Genomic DNA, 16,771 nt, shown 5'->3' with positions numbered 1-16,771 from the left:
GAATCTAACCACCTCCCCTTGACATTCAATGGCATTACCATCGCTGAATCCCTCACTATCAACATCCTGGGGGTTACCATTGACCAGAAACTGAACTGGACTAGCCATATAAATACTGTGGCTGCAAGAGCAGGTCAGAGGCTAGGAATCCTGCGGTGAGTAACTCACCTCCTGATTCCCCACATTTTGTCCACCATATACAAGGCACAAGTCAGGAATGTGATGGAATACTCTCCACTTGCCTGGATGAGTGCAGCTCCAGTCACACTTAAGAAGCTCAGCACCATCCAGGACAAAGCAGTCTGCTTGATTGGTACCCCACCCACCACCTTAAATATTTACTCCCTCCACTACCTACACACAGTGGCAGCTGCGTGTACCATCTACAAGACGCACTGCAGCAACTCCCTTAGGCACTAACGACAGCACCTTCCAATCTCGGAGACCCCTACCAACTAGAAGGACAAGGGCAGCAGATGCACGGGAACACCACATCTGCACACACCACAATGTGTCACCATCCTGACTTGAAAATATATCGCCGTTCCTTCATTGTTGCTGGGTCAAATCCTGGAACTCCTTTCCTAACAGCACTGTGGGAGTACCTACACCACATGGACTGCAGCGGTTCAAGAAGGCAGCTCACTACCACCTTCTCAAGGGCAATTAGAGATGTGCAATAAATGCTGGTCCAGCCAGTGATGCCCACATCCTGTGTAAGAATAAATAAAAAAAAAATATCAATCTCTTTGTGACTTTTTATTATTTCAGTCTTGATTGGGAATGACAGAAGGTAAAAACCAGCAGTGTTTGGAAGTCAGGCTAGTCAAAGTAGATTATAATAACAAGAGTTCAGTCATCTGGCTGTTCCTGGAATTTACTCTTAAACCACTCTCTATTTTGAAACTCAAGTAAAATATAACATCAGAAAACTTAATAACGGCAATTCAGAAGTTAGTTCCACTCGAATTATTTATTTGCCGATGGCTCATCATCTGTTACTTTTTTCTAATAACCCAGTGCCTTACCCCTCACTCCCCAAGGCCCCTGTCCTCTCTCCCACTCGAGTCCTCCTCCAAGTCAGCCATCACCAATACGCACCCTACAGCCCTGTGCACATGTCTGGTGATTATTCCACTCTGCAGTGATCAGCTTCCTCCCAATCAAATGCTCACTCCTCCTGGCCTTCAGCTATTTCACAGTGTAATAATGTCTCTTTGAATGGGAGCAATAGAAATCTTGAACAAAAACAAAAATACCTGGAAAAACTCAGCAGGTCTGACAGCATCTGTAGAGAGGGATGCAGTTGACATTTTGAGTCCGTATGACCCTTCATCAGAACTAAGACATATAGAAATGAGATGAAATATAAGCTGGTAGAAGGGGGTGGGACAGGAGAGCTCAATAGGGGGCCAGTGATAGGTGGAGGCCAAGAAGAGACTGCCAAAGATGTCATAGACAAAAGGACAAAGGAGTGTTGATGGTGGTGATATTATCTAAAGGATGTACTAATGGGGACATTAAGGGAAGCAAGCTAGTGGCAGATGGCCCTTGTGCGGGTGGGGTGGGGGGGTGAAGGGATCGAAATGGGCTAAAAGGTGGAGATAAAACAATAGATTGAAATAAATTTAAAAATAGGAGGGAAAAGAAAAAAATATAGTTGTAAAAAAATGATAAATTATTGGAAAAAGGGGGATCGGAAAGGGGTTGGGGATGGAGGGGAGAGTTCATGATCTGAAATTGTTGAACTCAATATTAAGTCTGGAAGGCTGCAAAGTGCCTAGTCGGAAGATGAGGTGTTGTTCCTCCAGTTTGCATTGAGCTTCACTGGAACATTGCAGCAGGCCAAGGACGGACATGTGGGCATGAGAGCAGGGTGGAGTGTTGAAATATAATTGCAATAGAAATCTTGTTCCTTTCAATTCTCCTGTCTCCACAGTCCCAGCTTTTGTGTGGGCCTCTGTAAGTCAGACGTTGCGACAATTGCATGGGCTGGACTGCCAGCATGCTGGCCCTGTGTTACTGCAACCAGCAACATGTACATAGTGTGGGTAAGCGTCAGCAATCAGTACACCTTTGTTGAGGCAACCCACCCAGCAGTGAGTGGGAAATTACATGCTGCTCCAGGTCTTTAAGGGCTGTTAGCTATTTGTGTGTGCAATAATAGAAACACACAAGCACTGAAATGGGGAGTGCCGCCAGGAAGGAAAGAACAGGGCCCTGGCAATTCTCCTGAAACAAATCTGCCAGAGAAAGGAGGTCCAGTTTTCTGCAACTCGTCTCCAGATCCAAAGGAGAGTGGCGTGGGATAGGAATCTATCTCTAAATCTGAAAAAGGTCAGCATAGGATATAAAGCATCTTGTAACCTTGGCAGAACTGACTGCAGTGCCACAGAGAGTTTCATGATCTTACAAGGTGTACCAAGGTTGGAGAGTAGATCATGGCTTCATGATAGTGATATACATATGAGCATGAAGTGCCACGTACAGTAAACTCACAACGACATGGTGATACAGTACTTCGAATGCCTCCCAGGGACACACTTTATATGGGCATTTGATGCCCTCCCGTCACCATTAGATGCTAAAGCCTAGTAAAATCCTTCTAACTACTGCTCCTGCACTATGCATGTTCTTATAATCAAAGAAAGAAACACATTTATGTAGTACCTTTCATAACTTCCAGATGTCTGAAAGTGTATTATAGCTAATCAAATGCTTTTAGAAGTGTAGTCACTGTTGTAATGTAGGAAACTACAGGTTGTGTGTTCATACCTGGGTATCATCACCTGTGTTTGTGACAATCTCTTGGTCTCAACTGTTGTACCATATATGTAGAATACAGCTAAGCATATCAAAAGGGAGACAAGTTGTTAGAGAAGTGAACTCTCCCCCACCTCCACCAGCCCAAACTTCATTCTTTGCCTCTTTCCAGAGTCCAACAAAGTATTCAAGGGCAGAGAGGCCACCGAGGAAGCAGGACAGGGGTAACTTAGACTGTTAGCCCCCAACTCAGGGTTTGTACAGAATTAGTAACTTCTTGTTAAGATTTAAGAACCAGATTGGTGATGAGGGGAATTTTTGTTTTAATGCAGTGAGTTATGATGATCTGAGTGCACAGATTGAAAAGGTGTGGAAGCAGATTCAATAATAACTTTCGAAAAGACGTTGGATATATACTTGAAAGTTTAAAATTTGCAGGGCTATGGGGAAAATGTAGGGGGTGTGGGACTAATTGGATATCTCTTGCAAAGAGTCAGCAAAGGCACCATGGTCCAAATGGCCTCTTTCTGTGCTGTAAGATTCGCTTATCCAATTCACTCATTCACAATGAAAGAGCATTTCAGAAAGGAACAGCCACTGCTCTGATCTATAACTTAGTTGCTGGAAATTGCTGGGCTAACTCTTCGGACACAAACTGGACCCTGGGGGGAAAAAAATCACAAACCTAAACAGGTGAAAATTTCGTTGAGTAAAATTGTGGGCTGTTCCTTTATAAATTAGCTAATTTTTGATGGCTTATATTTAGAATTGGCATCCAGATGAATTGGACGACGTTAGCTATGGGGGCAATTCCAGGGTAAAAGTCAGAAAGCCCTGACCCTATCTAAGTTATGCCACTTCTGGCTAAGTGTGTGTGTTACAGACAGAGATTGAGTACAGCACATCTCCACTGACGCCATTGGTGGTTTTCATGCCTTTTCTGCATAGAAACCTGAAAATTAGCTCCAGTTATTTTATGTCTCCAGTCTAAATTGCTACTACCGCCCTTAGTCCTTCCTCATCCTTTGATATCCCTGGTGTCACTATCTCCTCTGATATCATGTTCAACTCTCAGTTCTCCTATGGGAATGCCAATTCCAAGTTCAGCTTTATTTTTTATGAAAGGCAATTTAATTTCTTTCAAACAACTCTTAACCAGATTGTCAACCTGAAACTTTAATTCTATTTCTCGCTCCACAGATGCTGCCAGACTTGCTCAGTTTTTCCAGCATCTTCTGTCTTTATTTCAGAGTTCCAGCATCTGCCGTATTTTGTTCTCTTAACCAATGTCCTCTTTAAGCTGTGCGGATGCATGGCCACACAGCAGTCGGGAATGTGCCATGCGGGAGACTAACAGGCCATGTATAAGCAGTGGTCCCTTTAACATGTGTGAATGGACATATGAGCAAACGAACAAGGAGCAGGAGTAGGCCATTCAGCCCCTTGAGGCTGCTCCGCCATTTAATAAGATCATGGCTGTTCTGATAGTAACCTCAAATCTGCATCCCACCTACCACCAAGAATCTATCTATCTCTGCCTTAAAAATATTCAAAGACTCTCCTTCCACCACCTTTTCAGGAAGAGAGTTCCAAATACTCATGACCCTCTAAGTGAAAAAATTTCATCTCATCTCTGTTTTACATGAGTGACCCCTTATTTTTAAACAGTGATCACTAGTTCTAGATTCTCCCACAAGAGGAAACATTACCTCCCCAACCTGTCAAGACCCCTCAGGATCTTCTATGTTTCAATCAAGTTGCCTCTTACTCTCCTAAACTCCAGCGGATACAAGCCTAGTCTGTCCAGCCTTTCCTCACAAGACAACCCGCCTGTTCCAGGTATTAGTCTAATAAACCTTCTCTGAACTGATTCCAATGCATTTATATCCTTCCTTAAATAAGGTGACCAATACTGTACACAGTACTCCAGATGTGGTCTCACTAGTGCCCTGTACAACTGAAGCATAACCCCTCTACTTTTGTATTCAATTCCCCTCGCAATAAATGATAACATTAGACCATAAGACCATAAGACATAGGGGCAGAAATTAGGCCATTCGGCCCATCGAGTCTGCTCTGCCATTCAATCATGGCTGATAAGTTTTTCAACCCCATTTTCCCGCCTTCTCCCCGTAACCTTTGATCCCCTTACCAATCAAGAACCTATCTATCTCGGTCTTAAATACACTCAATGACCTGGCCTCCACAGCCTTCTGTGGCAATGAATTCCATAGATTCACCACTCTCTGGCTAAAGAAGTTTCTCCTCATCTCTGTTCTAAAAGGTCTTCCCTTTACTCTGAGGCTGTGCCCTCGGGTCATAGTCTCTCCTACTAATGGAAACATCTTCCCCACGTCCACTCTATCCAGGCCTTTCAGTATTTTGTAAGTTTCAATCAGATCCCCCCTCATCCTTCTAAACTCCATCGAGTATAGACCCAGAGTCCTCAAATGTTCCTCATATGTTAAGCCTTTCATTCTTGGAATTGTTCTCGTGAACCTCCTCTGGACCCCCTCCAGGGCCAGCACATCCTTCCTGAGATACGGGGCGCAAAATTGCTCACAATATTCTAAATGTGGTCTGACCAGAGCCCTATAAAGCCTCAGCAGCACATCCCTGCTTTTATATTCTAGTCCTCTTGAAATAAATGCCAACATTGCATTTGCCTTCCTAACTACCGACTCAACCTGCAAGTTAACCTTAAGAGAATCCTGGACTAGGACTCCCAAGTCTCTTTGCACTCCAGATTTCTGAATTCTCTCCCCATTTAGAAAATAGTCTATGCCTCTATTCTTCCTACCAAAGTGCATGACCTCACACTTCCCCACGTTATATTCCATCTGCCACTTCTTTGCCCATTCTCCTAACCTGTCCAAATCCTTCTGCAGCCTCCCTGCCTCCTCAATACTACCTGTCCCTCCACCTATCTTTGTATCATCTGCAAACTTACCCAGGATGCCCTCAGTTCCTTCATCTAGATCATTAATGTATAAAGTGAAAAGTTGTGGTCCCGACACTGACCCCTGCAGAACTCCACTAGTCACCAGCCGCCATCCTGAGAAGGACCCCCTTATCCCCACTCTCTGCCTCCTGCCAGACAGCCAATCTTCTATCCATGCTAGTACCTTGCCTCTAACACCATGGGCTCTTATCTTACTGAGCAGCCTCCTGTGCGGCACCTTGTCAAAGGCCTTCTGGAAGTCCAAGTAGATATCCATTGGCTCTCCTTTGTCTAGCCTACTCGTTACCTCCTCAAAGAATTCTAACAGATTTGTCAGGCATGACCTCCCTTGATGAAACCATGCTGACTTTGCCCTATTTTATCATGCACTTCCAAGTATTCTGAAATCTCATCCTTAATAATGGACTCTAAAATCTTACCAACGACTGAGGTCAGGCTAATCGGCCTGTAATTTCCTGTCTTTTGCCTCACTCCCTTCTTAAACAGGGGGGTTACATTAGCGATTTTCCAGTCCTCTGGGACCCTCCCTGATTCCAGTGATTCCTGAAAGATCACCACTAACGCCTCCACTATCTCTTCAGCTATCTCCTTCAGAACTCTGGGGTGTAATCCATCTGGTCCAGGTGATTTATCCACCTTCAGACCTTTCAGTTTTCCTAGCACCTTCTCCTTGGTAATGGCCACCATACTCACCTCTGCCCCCCGACTCTCTTGAACTTTGGGGATGTTACTCGTGTCTTCCACCGTGAAGGCTGACGCAAAGTACCTATTCAGTTCCTCCGCCATTTCATTGTTCCCCACTACTACTTCTCCAGCGTCATTTTCCAGCGGCCCAATGTCCACTTTTGCCTCTCTCTTACCCTTTATATATCTAAAAAACTCTTGCAATCTTCTTTTATTACTGGCTAGTTTACCCTCATATTTAATCTTCTCCCTCCTTATTTCTTTTTTAGTTGTCCTCTGTTGGTCTTTATAGGCTTCCCAATCCCCTGGTTTCCCACTGCTCTTCGCCACATTGTATGCTTTCTCTTTAGCTTTTATGCTGTCCCTGACTTCCTTTGTCAGCCATGGTTGCCTTGTCCTCCCTTTAGTATGCTTCTTCTTCCTAGGGATGAATTTTTGCTGTGTCTCCCAAATTATTCCCAGAATCTCCTGCCATTGCTGTTCCACTGTCTTTCCTGCTAGGCTCATCTCCCAGTCAATTCTGGCCAGCTCCTCCCTCATGCCTCTGTAGTTGCCTATTAGCTTTCCTAATCACCTGCTGTACCTGCATACTAGCCTTTTGTGATTCATGAACTAGGACACCCAGATATTTCTGCACCTCAGACCTCTGCAATCTCTCACCATTTAGATAATATGCTTCTCTTTTATTCTTCCTGCCAAAATGGACAATTTCACATTTTCCCACATTATACTCCATTTGCCAGATGTTTGCCCACTCACTTAACCTATCTATAGCTGTTAGTAGCCTCCTTATGTCTTCTTCACAGCTTACTTTCCTACCTATCTTTGTGTCATAAGCAAATTTGGCAACCATCCCATCCACCCTTTCATCCAGGTCATTTATATAAATTGTAAACAGTTGAGGCCCCAGCACTGATCCCTGTGGCACACCACTCGTTACATCTGTAACAGCTGTATGACCATCTTAAAGGGACTGCTACTGTAACAAACAGGCTGCAAACAGGCAAGGGAAATTAGAGGGAACATTGGTCTTATCCATTTTATTACTTTCACTTTTACTTTATTTCTTGCTTCTCCTCATATCTCTTCTATGTGATTCTATCTTAGTTGGGTACATCATTTAGCTTTCTGAGCTTAAAAAACTCTGAATGTATTTGAACTGCTGTGGATATGTCAGTTAATGCACCAGACTGCTTGCGGGTTTTGGTCTGACAGTGACTGCATTGGAGCAGAATTAAGTATTAAAACAAGCTTAGTTAGGGCATGGACCTACTGTGTGGTTGGTTTTTCCCAAAATTTGTGTTCCAGGCCCATTGAAAAACTGCTTTATATATTGATTCAAATTAATCCAACATGCTGATTGCTGTGAACAAACTATGAGATTGCATTGACTTTAACCCAGACTGTAATGATTATTCAATGTAACCAGGTTCAACAAGGATGCACAGGAGTGTCAGGTAATGGAGTGGCATAAAATGGCCCAATCTATGGTTCTATTGTGTGGTAATAGTACAGCCCAGTGAGAAGCAAAAGTCATACAGGCCAGAAAGGTTCCAGGTTTGATCCTGAATTAACTGATCTCAATTGGGACAGGAACTGGGGAACTATAATTGGCCTCAGTGTCCTTGGTAAGGAGGGGAAAGCTTGGGTTCCCCCCCTACTGTTCCCAATTCACAGATTCTGCTGGAGAGTGTCTAGGACATAGGTGAGGGTGAAGCTTGGTCCCAGGGATGAATTATTTCCTGATGTCACATTCACAGATGAAGAAGGCCGACTAGCCCAGGGTGCAAGAGGGTGGTTAGTGCTTTTGGAACTGAGGTCCAGCATGAGTCAGTGTTGAGAAGGGGAAATTGGAGGAAAGTAACTTTTAGCGTACACAAGATAGAAAAGATTTACATGGTGGTCTTGTGGTTATGTTACTGCACCAGTGATCTAAGGACCGGCCTAATAATCCAGGGAACACATGTTCAAATCCCACTTTGGCAGTTTAAGAATTTGAGTTCAGTTAATACTAGAGATACACTCACTGGTAGAAGGCCGGTTGTTCTTTGATATAATAATGTAAGCTATATATGACACTTTATCATCGATGAACAGGAAGTCTTGTCTGAGCTTTAGATGTGAAAGCATGTCTGCCGACTCTGTTTGATCCAGCTGGTGAACCTTTAGAAATGTTAAGAAGTCTGAACTGTTATTTGTACAGCTGTTATTTCACGCTCAAATAATTTTAACTTAAGGAACTGTAGGAAGGCTTTTAAATTGACAGCCCAGTACAAAATGACTAAGAACTGACTCAGTGTTCTGCTGATAGATAATTGCCAAATATGAAGTTTGATTTCTCAAACAGGCATTCCAGGTGAAAAACAGTTCTTGCAGAGCGATAGCTCAGCAGGAGATTGTAGGTCATTGTTTCAATCAATTGTCAGGAAATCGGAACATATGAGCCTGTAATTTCCTTAGTGACTCTCGCTACTAGAACTGCTTCTTGTCAGTAGCTTTACAGTAGCTTATCTTGAATAAGAAACATTTGGAGTAGATCCCAGACTTCTTGATTTCCATTTTGATTTCTTGAGTCCAATTTCATGCTTCTAAATATTGGACAGAGGAGGTATAGACAAATGAGGATGGGCAATGTTAATAAGTGTCAACATCATTCAAACTTTTGGATCAGATACCAAGCAAGAGTGCTCGACACATTTCTTAAATATTACACACTCAAATTCAATTTTACCCAATTTATCCAAGACTTTATTTAACTGCACTTTTAAACAAATTATGACAGTGTAGTAGCATTTTACATCAGGCATGTGAAACACAGAGTACAGTCAGAAAATGAGCAGCTTTGACATCATGGCAGGAGGCTAGACTGGGAGTGTGGGATACTGGATAGCGGGGAGATATTGGAGGCTAGACTGGGAGTGTGGGATACTGGATAGCAGGGAGATACTGGAGGCTAGACTGGGAGTGTGGGATACTGGATAGCAGGGAGATATTGGAGGCTAGACTGGGAGTGTGGGATACTGGATAGCGGGGAGATATTGGAGGCTAGACTGGGAGTGTGGGATACTGGATAGCAGGGAGATATTGGAGGCTAGACTGGGAGTGTGGGATACTGGATATCAGGGAGATACTGGAGGCTAGCCTGGGAGTGTGGGATACTGGATAGCGGGGAGATACTGGCGGCTAAACTGGGAGTGTCAGATACTGGAGGCTAGACTGGGAGTGTGGCAGGGAGACACAGGTTGCTGAGAGAAAAGGACAGGTTGTTATTAGTGATTTAAAATAGCTTAGACATACTGATGTAAGTGGAAAGCTCAACTCCAAAACACCGTGGAAATTAACTATGCAAGTGAGTAGCCACCACTGGTTCTATCTCAACTGGTGACACAAGTGAGCATCAATCTTTAACCCCTGGTGCAAGACATTTCTTCTAACAGTTCAAGTAAAAATAAAACCCAAAGGAAAGTGCAAATGCCTCTGGCGCAACTAGTAGGGAAAATATCTGGGAATGAGGTCTCAGCTGATGCTGTACCAAGGAAGTGCTATACTGCTGGAGGTCATAGAGCACTGAAGGAGGCCATTCGGCCTATCGAGTCAGTCCGTGCCAACTTCCTACAGAGAAATCCAAACAGTCCCAATTCCCTGCTCCATCTCCATTGCACTACATGTTTATTTGCCTCAAATGTCCATCCAATTTTCTTTGAAATCATCTCCGCTTCCTTGTAGGCAGCGAGTTCCAGCCCATTACTCCTTGCTGCATAAAACAAGAATTTCCTCACAACCCCCATTTCACTTGCCCAAAACCTTAAATCTGTGTCCTTGTGCAATAAACTAATGTGAATAGCTTTTCTTTGTTTAGCTTATCTAAACCTGTCATAATCTTTTACACCTCTATCAAATCTACCCTAAACCCCCTTTGCTCCAAGGAGAACAACCCCAGCTTCTCCAACCTAACCTTGTAGCTAAAATCCCTCATCCCTGGAACCATTCTATTAAGTCTCTTCTGCACCCTCTTGTGGGTTCTCACATCCTTCCTAAAGTGTGGTGACCAGAATCGAATGTAATACTCGAGCTATAGCCTAACCAGAGCTTTATAAAGGTTTATATGCCTTATATTCATATTTCACAAATAACATTTTACCAAGATAAAAGCAAAATACTGCTATGCTGGAAATCTGAAATAAAAACAGAAAATACTGAAAAAACTCAGCAGGTCTGACAGCATCTGTGGAGAGAGAAACAGAGTTAACGTTTTGAGTCCGTATGACCCTTCTTCAGAGCTAAAGAGAAGTAGAAATGTGATGAAATTTATACTACTTGGGGGGCGGGGGTGGGGGGGGTGGGGAGGGGAGCAGGTGAAGCTGGATAGAAGGCTCACTAAGTTTACTAAGCTCACTAAGTGGAGCCTTGTGTTCTAAACTGTTCATCATTACCTGCCTGCTCAGAGACCGACATGTACTTGTTTGTTCGTTATAGCCCAGCAATTTGTTGAGCTTCATGGCTCATAATAAGAAAATTAAACTTGTTTAGACATACCTCACATTCTCAATCTTAGGCCAGGTGCTGTCTTTTGGCTGAGTCATTAAACCAAGGTCCCGTACGTCTGCCCTCTCAGGTGGACGTAAAAGAGTCCATGGCACTATTTGGAAGAAGAGCAGGAGAGTTCACCCAGTGGCCGGACCAATATTTATCCCTCAATCAACACCTGTGGTAATTTTCCCAACTGGTGGCACAGCAAATCTGATTGATCACAGCGAGATAAAAATTTGTTTAATCTGATTATTTTCCGTGTGTAAAATAGATACATTCAACAGAAGTGTGTGAGTCATGTAGAGAAGAAGAGAGAGCGAGAAGGTCAAACAGGAAAACGCCAAGAGGCAAATAAGGAATTAATAGTGTGAAGCAAAAAGCAGAGTGTTGGGCCTAGTGTGCTGAGGACTTCCAGTTTTTGTGGACTAGTTGTGTGTGTGAGCAAGAAGTGCATCATGCTGTCAGACCTGCTGAGTTTTTCCAAGTATTTTTATTTTTGTTTTTGTAATGGATTGTGTAGTTTCATTCAGCTCTGTGGCCTACAGTACCCAGAGTGCTGCTATCACCAGGGCCCTGTAAAAATCAGTCTGCATTTCTAGGCACTGGCACCTGAGCTACAAATAACAACTTTGAGGCATGAGCACCAGAAAAATAACTTGAAAATAGATTTATTTCCTGGTGTTGAACACTTTAGTTCAAACATTTCATGAATGTGAGGATTTTATTTTTGTATTATAGAGAGGGATGTCGATGAGGTGATTTGACCCTGAACTCCAAACTGTGAGTTGAGGCAGTCAGTCTGTCAGTTGGACCTAGGCTATTGCGGACGAGCATAGTTCAGGTGCCAGCTATTTAAGGCTCAGGAAAAACACCCTCTATGGAATCACTGTCCCAATGACTGCCATCAGCAAGGGAGAGAGAAAAGAAAAAAATTATCTTCCTGTAAACAACTGAGAAAATAGAGCTGGGTTTGTGTCTAATTGCCTTAGATCACCGATAATCCTGTAAAAATAAAACTCCTGCTGGAGGCCGGCACAGGATCACTTACTCTAGATGCAACTGCTAGGGCCCAAAATTTTTCGCCCTCAGTTTCTCAGCGGCAGTTCCATGACCTGTTCATCCTTGTCTTATATTCATTAAGAAATTCTTCCCTCCTCTTCCAACATTCCTGGCTCTTCTGTGGTTCCGTGGACAGCAGTAGACACATCCCAGCTGTCATTGTTCATCTGGGAGAGCCGGCTGGTTCTTTGACTTGAAGGATGTGTCAGAGCTGAGCCTGGACTTCCCGCTCTCTCTTGGAGCCTCTATACACACAACTTAAAGCGGTGCCTCCCACATTGCGAGCAAGATTTTCCCTGTCTTAAACTCAGAAACACTCCCCTCGCATTGCCTCCACACATGTACACTCCCCTCGCATTGCCTCCACCCATGTACACTCCCCTCGCATTGCCTCCACCCATGTACATTCCCCTCGCATTGCCTCCACCCATGCACACTCCCCTCGCATTGCCTCCACCCATGCACACTCCCCTCGCATTGCCTCCACCCATGCACACTCCCCTCGCATTGCCTCCAACCATGCACACTCCCCTCGCATTGCCTCCACCCATGCACACTCCCATTGGAAATATTTCCAAGTCAGGATGGTGAGTTATTTGGAGGGGAGCTTACAGGTGGTGGTGTTCCCATCTATCTGCTGCCCCTTGTCCTTCTAGATGGTAGTGGTCATGGGTTTGGAAGGTGCTGTCTAAGGAGCCAAATCCATCTATGGCCTCGCCCCTCCCTATCTCTGTAACCTCCCCCAGCCCTACATCCCTCTGAGATATCTGCGCTCCTCTCATTCTGGCCTCTTGAGCATCCCTGATTTCTATCACTCCACCATTGGTACCTGTGCCTTTAAATGCCTGGGCCCTAAGCTCTGGAATTTTCTTCCTAAACCTTTCCACCTCCCTCTCTCTCTCTCTCTCTCTCCTCCTCAAAGGTGCTCCTTAAAACCTACCCCTTTTGGTCATCTGTCCTAATATCTCCTTACTTGGCGCGATGTCATATTTTGTTTAATAATGGTCCTTTGAGGCATCTTGGGATGTTTTATTCTACTAAAGGTGTTATATAAATACATAGGTTGTACACAGATACCAAAAGGAATCAAAAAGGATAATGGAATGGTGACAATTCTTCACACAATGCGGACATTTGGAACTCCATCACCTCGAAAGACTGTGTATAATGAGGGACAATTGGAGCACTGAGGTTGATACATTTTTGTTGGGAAAGTGTATCGAGGGATTTAGACCAATGGCTGAGAAGTAGAGTTGAAAAACAGATCAGCCATAATCTAATTGAATAGGAAAGCAGGCTCGAGGGGCTGATTGGCCTCCTCCAGCTCCTACGATGGTGCAGCCTCGAACTATGCAAACAAATGTTATTTATCCTTCAGGAAATGGTCCCTCTGGGATTTGCCTGTCCTACCTACTGTCTGGGTACAGGCTCTACCTGTCTCCTGGAGCAAGTCACACAAACCCAATTCTACAGCACAAACTGGAAGAGAATCGTCACCTGTCAATCGTTGACCAGGTAATGTATGTACCTAGACATGCTGTCAAAATGCCAAGTTAAAAACAGAATCCAAACTCTGTCTCAATCTGATTCCCTATGCTGACTGAAACAGCACCAACATGCCCCCATTCAGCAACTAGCTGGTGTTAAATTGGCAAACAGTTTTGGAGAGGTCACTAGCTGGCTGATGTGGGAAATGGAAAATAGCATTGCCTCCACCCATGTACACTCCCCTCGCATTGCCTCCACCTATGTACACTCCCCTCGCATCGCCTCCACCCATGCACACTCCCCTCGCATCGCCTCCACCCATGCACACTCCCCTCGCATCACCTCCACCCATGCACACTCCCCTCGCATCGCCTCCACCCATGCACACTCCCCTCGCATCGCCTCCACCCATGCACACTCCCCTCGCATCGCTTCCACCCATGCACACTCCCCTCGCATCGCCTCCACCCATGCACATTCCCCTCGCATTGCCTCCACCCATGCACATTCCCCTCGCATTGCCTCCACCCATGCACACTCCCCTCGCATTGCCTCCATCCATGCACACTCCCCTCGCATTGCCTCCATCCATGCACACTCCCCTCGCATCGCTTCCACCCATGCACACTCCCCTTGCATCGCCTCCACCCATGCACACTCCCCTTGCATCGCCTCCACCCATGCACACTCCCCTCGCATTGCCTCCCCCAATGAGTGCAGTTTTCCCCATTGGTTGGTTACATGCTGTTGCTTGGACCATCTCCAGCAAGAGAGAAGCTAACCATTGCTCCTTCAGATTCAATGGCATTACCATCACTGAATCCCCCACTGACAACATCCTGGGGGTTACCATTGACCAGAAATTGAACCGGACTTGCCATATAAATACTATGGATACAAGAGTAGGTCAGAGGCTAGGAATCCTGCAACAAGTAACTCACTTCCTGACTCCCCAAAGCCTGTCCACCATCTGCAAGGCACAAGTCAGGAGTGTGATGGAACACTCCCCACTTGCCTGGATAAGTGTGGCACCCACAACATCAAGAAGCTTGACACCGTCCAGGACAAAGCAGCCCACTTGATTGGCACCGCATCCACAAACATTCACTCCCTCCACCACCGACGCACAGTAGCAGCAGTGTGTACCAGCTACAAGATGCACTATAGAAATTCTTTTATTTCTACCATTATCCCTCCTTTTGTCCTAGGCACAGATCACCTCTAACTTGTGCTCCAGCGAAAAACTGCACTGTTCATCCTACCTCATTCCGTCTGTGCAGTTGACATGTGTTTCCCCCCTTCCTCTAGTTCTGATCCATTTTCAAGTGCGGTCCATTGGTATTATCATCCAGCTTTGAGGAAGGTTCCTCTGCTCGAAATGTGGACTTCTGATCTCTCGACAGGCACCTTGTGTGTCCCCAAGGCTGGGGTTAAAATAATTAACATTTAGTGAATTTTTTGTCATGGGTTTTGACTTTCTACTCTCCTGTTGGGAAACGCCTGCCATAAACTTGAACCAGAGATTAGGGGATGGCCTGGTTGTTTATTAGCATTGTATAAACAGAAGGTTTACCTTGTGAACAAATTCAAACAACCAGCTCATTCAGTAAGTTGGTCACTTTTCTGTTACATTCCTGATGTTGACGACCAAATACCTTTCCATCCCAGGATCCAAGAACCAGTAAGAAATCAGGTTGACTCACAGCAGTTTTGTGCCTCTCAACCTCTCTCTCGTCTTTAAAAGCTACCCCTTTTTGCCCTGCTATGACCTTAGATGGCTTCATGTCAAATGTTGTTTGACAATTGCTCCTGTGTAAAACTTTGGGCAGAATTTTGCCCTTGTCGGGTGGGCTCAGCGGGGGTGGGCTGGGCCGGTCGGGAAGCCGACCCGCCGCCCGCGATCGGGGTCGGACCGCGATTTCACGCTGGGGGGCCGATTAACACCCGCCCAGCCTGAAACGCGTGCTGCAGTGCTCAGCGCTGCCTGTGCAGGATGGGCGGGGGTGGGGAGAAGGAGGGCGAGCACGAACTTTGCACAGAGCTGCCTCAGGGAGATGAACAGTTTAAAAAAAAAAGATTTTAAAATTGTTATAAAACATGTCCCCTCATGTGGCTCTGTCACATGAGCAGGGACATGTTGTAAATGAAATGTAAAATGTTTTATTTTATTTTTATTTGCTGTTGGAAACTTCATCCCGGCCGTGGATGAGGTTTCTTAAAAAGTGCAAAAGCTGCTTGGCCTTTTTGCCTGCCCGCCAACTGTAAGGTTGGATGGGCAGTGAAAATTTAAGTAAATTATCTTTTTAATGGCCTTAATTGTCGGCGGGCGCGCTGCTGATTCCCATGTGTGCTCGTGAACCAAAATATTGCATGACTGCGTGTTGACGCTGGGGTGCTCGCCTGATGTCAACACACGTCATTTATGCTCGGGCAGGTCGGGCGTGTGCGTGCCTGCCTGCCGAGGTAAAAGTCCTGCCCAATGTAAATTGAACATAAATTAACAGGCAAATTACAGCTGGTACAAATTATAAATTACACATGGAATAGCAGATATAACAATGATAAATCTCTCAGGGTTTTAAGCAATCCACTCCTCTCTATGGCCCTAATTTTTAATCCAAGTTCTTCCAAGCACTGATCTTCTTCAAGTAGAATTCTAGTCCCTTTCTTTCAGGGACTTAGCTGATTCGCCTCAGGCAGCAGCTTCCATCTGAACAGCTGCAGCAACCCTAAACATGCTTTCCAACCAATCAGGGATCAAACTCTCTGGCCCGGCCTGCAAGCCACTACCTCTCTCCAGCTCTTCACTTTCCTTTTTGTTTGCTACAAGACCTCCATATTTTAACTTCCTTCCTGTTATTTCTACTTCCAGGTCAAGGGTCACCAAGTCTTATGGACCAGTATTTCTTATTGTCCAAATATTATAATTGACCCCTTTACAATTGATATGAACTCTTAAAAATCCTTTTCAAATATTTTTGAACAATTACAGATTTCCCAAACACTTTAAAGTAATTACAGTTTTATCTTACTGTTTCTGCTCCCAGGTCAAAGGCTGTCACAGTACTTTAAAAATGCAAGTTTTTGTTGTAATAGTGTCACTCAATTACAACTCTTCAATGTCTGTGCCATCATTAGGTTGGCCTGTTTCTTTACATATACTACATAGAATTACAACCACAGGCCTAGGCCCATCAATTCTATTGGTTTTTATTCTTTCATAGGATGTGGGCATTGCTGGCAAGGCCAGGATTTTGTTGCCCATCCCTAATTGTTCTTGAGAAG

At 44.7% G+C, this 16,771-nt stretch overlaps 1 long non-coding RNA gene and 1 pseudogene across 2 annotated transcripts in view; one reads left to right on the top strand and one right to left on the bottom strand.

Moving 5' to 3' along the window:
* LOC144688631 (tumor necrosis factor receptor superfamily member 5-like) overlaps positions 1-16,771 on the top strand; it is a 60,178-nt pseudogene that overhangs the window by 11,101 nt on the left and 32,306 nt on the right. The gene's annotated exons all lie outside the window — the stretch shown is intronic.
* On the bottom strand, positions 7,045-14,959 carry LOC144689197 (uncharacterized). Its single transcript, XR_013578594.1, has 3 exons — positions 14,749-14,959; positions 10,946-11,048; positions 7,045-8,997 (listed from the first exon to the last, which is right to left on the bottom strand). It is a non-coding gene; the product is annotated as an uncharacterized LOC144689197 (long non-coding RNA).

Source organism: Cetorhinus maximus, chromosome 13 (genome assembly GCF_964194155.1).
Source record: "Cetorhinus maximus chromosome 13, sCetMax3.hap1.1, whole genome shotgun sequence".
NCBI classification, from domain to species: domain Eukaryota; kingdom Metazoa; phylum Chordata; class Chondrichthyes; order Lamniformes; family Cetorhinidae; genus Cetorhinus; species Cetorhinus maximus.
This window is presented reverse-complemented; position numbering and strand designations above follow the sequence as displayed.